This window comes from Oxyura jamaicensis, chromosome 2 (assembly GCF_011077185.1).
Source record: "Oxyura jamaicensis isolate SHBP4307 breed ruddy duck chromosome 2, BPBGC_Ojam_1.0, whole genome shotgun sequence".
Lineage (NCBI taxonomy): Eukaryota > Metazoa > Chordata > Aves > Anseriformes > Anatidae > Oxyura > Oxyura jamaicensis.
In genome coordinates this window covers 30,269,460-30,272,478 of record NC_048894.1, presented here as the reverse complement: position 1 = coordinate 30,272,478, position 3,019 = coordinate 30,269,460, and positions in this window count along the sequence as shown.

The window sequence follows — 3,019 nt, the reverse complement described above, 5'->3', positions numbered from 1 at the left end:
ATAGTATAGATATATCAAAAGCTTAGGAATGCATTAGACGAAGGGAAGATTTTAATTATCTGCCCAAACACATTTTTTTAGACTACTAAATTCATTTGAAGAACATTCAAATCTTCAGATGAAAACTGTAATAATAATATAATGTTACTTTATTTATTAAAAAATAAGGCCAAAATAAATCTCTGAACTTTGCTGGGAGATCATTTGTCTTGTATATTTTATTTTAAATATAAGGATAGATGCAACAAATATTACAAGAATGGTATCTCCACATGAAATAGCAACATTGAAATTTTATGAATAAATGGAATGTAAAACAAAAAGCGTTGCTTAATTGTATTTTCTTTTAGGTAGCCTCAGAAGAGTAACAATGAATCTTTTCTCCATCTTAAGTTTTCTTAACTGAAGAAAATCACGATTCTGAATTGCATTTTACTGGTTACTGATTTTCTTTGCTTTATTTTATTTTATTTATTTATTTACTTAATCTTCATATTTTTATTCAGATTTCTCTTTCCTCTGATATGATTCTTACTCTGAAATCTGATTTCAAAGAACTGAATTACAAAGCACAAAGTATTTGCATTGTGAGGACAATATTTGTCAGAAAGCCTAATAGACACTGAAGTGCCCTTGACTGTGCCATTTTTTTTGTGCTAGGTGATGCAGCACAGAGAGAACAACAGGACTTCTGTCGGCAGCAAAATGAATTAAGCTTGGTTTCATAGAATCCTATCTCCTATTTGAACTTGCTCATGCTTAATACAGTGAAAAACACCACTCAGAAGGTATCTTACCTCCCATCTCCCCCCATCCCCATGCCTTCTATGGCTGGAGTTTACATACCCATTCTGTTTTTTCTTAAGAATTTAGCTCAGTGGGATACATTAGTGAGTTGTATCCCCCCATACAATCCTGTATTTCACATCATTTTTATGGATCTAATACCATTAGGGTTTGTATTTCTTTGAAAAATTGGGGGAAATCAAACAATAAGTTCAGCTGTGAATAAAGGAATATGTATATATTCATGCATTATAGTACAAACCTCTCTTTCTAAGGAAGCCAGGCTAAAAAGTATTTCTGCTAGCATGTTATGATAATAAAATTATTGCATTATAGTGGTCAGGCAGCAAGCATTCACTTCTACCAGCAAGCCAAGGACTGAGCAAAAGGAATGTAGTGAATACAGGGAACAGCTTTAATAAATAAAAGATCCTCAGCTCCACTCTTCCGCCTTCAGGCAGTTATGACAGTATTTCCTCTATTGACAAATTGTCTGGCACATATAGGATATTAACTGATTCTGCTTTGAGGCTAGTGTCATACTCCTCATGCCCAGTGTCTAGTCCACTTTAGGAATGTTTTCAGTTCTGTGATATCCCCCTCTATTTTAACAGTGCTTTTGTAGAATTAACTAACTGATTGAAAATATAGATATTTCACTGGTAATGACAGCATTGGGAAGGTGGAGGGACAGGGAAAAAAGTAAAAGCATTCAACATGCAAGTGGCATCGTATTGATAGAGTACCAAGGAAGGCTGCAATCTCCCCAGTTTTGTATCTATTGCTGTTCATAGGCTTTTAACATTTCAAACAGGTTAACAAATGTGCAGCCTTGCTAAGTGTGTACATAGAAGAAGCCACTTGACTAAACTTGTTGGAAGCAGAAGGAAGGCAGGAACTCTTTGCCCTAATCTCTCTTAACATTTTGGAGTCTGAAGAACTTCAGTTAAGGAAAGGTTTCACATCCTTTTTGAATAAAACAGGAATTGCCTTCAACTTCTTATGACTAGAAAGAGGGCATTGATAATTTTAGATAGGAAGAAGAGAAAGTGCTTAGTAAATCTTCTGTGGGTGATCTGGGCTTCAGCCCAGCATCTGTCAATGCTTCAGAAATCAGGCAAACAAACACAGTAAGTATTTGGGGCACGTTTCAGATAGGACCTTGGAACTGGAGAAATCTAGTTAATACAGCCAGGGAAGGGCAGAGAGACTGATGAAAAAGTGCATGATGACAGGCATGAAGGGAAATAGCTGACAGAAAGCATTTGTAAATTGTGGTGAATTTGAGGAAAAGTGTATAGAAAGGGAGTGTAAACCAGGCTTGTTTTTCTCCCAGTGTCATTTTAGTAAGCCCTCTGATCAAAGAACTTATGAATAAAGGGTCTGAAAATGAAGTTTGCTCTATGATGGTTTGCAGAATTGTTATAACTGGCTTAAATAATGCAGCTACCTCTTTTTCTTTCTTCTTTATTTATATTTCTTTTTTTGAAAAAAGAAAAAAAAAAAAAAAAAGATCATAGATGGCCAACACATTTTAAAGTGAAAGCTATAGTTTCCATAGTATGACTTTCAATACCTCTATGGTTCATCTGCTAATGAAAAAGCAATGTGATCTGGTGGTAGGAGACAGTCTGTTCTGTAAGAAGCAAAGGCTTTGTGTTTTATTCCAGGTTGAACTGTCACTAACAGGTCCACAAATTAATGAAGGTATTTAAAGACTATGGGCATAATAACTAACTTGACTTAAAGAGTCTTTAGGCTGAGATACCATTTAATTGATTATCTTAATTACAATTTATAACATATACATAGACAGAACTCATGTATATACACAATTGAAACAAGAAAAAAAAAATTAGTTGCAGATTTTTGTGTTCTAAAAAATAGAAGCCATTTTTGTTCATAATCTGTCTTTAAAGCCTTCTTCAGATGAATTCATTTAATGGTAGTCATATTCTACAATATAGGCTTTTTGATCTTTGAGTATTTAACCAGACTGCAGTACTGCAGTTCCTCAGCTGAGAAAACCTTTAGTATATTTAGGGTTTTATACACTGTCAGAGGGATAGTAATTGCTGTGATTTTTGAGTGATGTATGAAATATTATGACTTAAGTCTTTTCCATCTCTACTCTTCTACTTCCTATGCTTCTAAGGGATGTCTTTTATTGTTAACACAGATTGATTTAAAGTAATATTTGTTCAACAAAACATGTAAAAGGTATCTCCTCGGG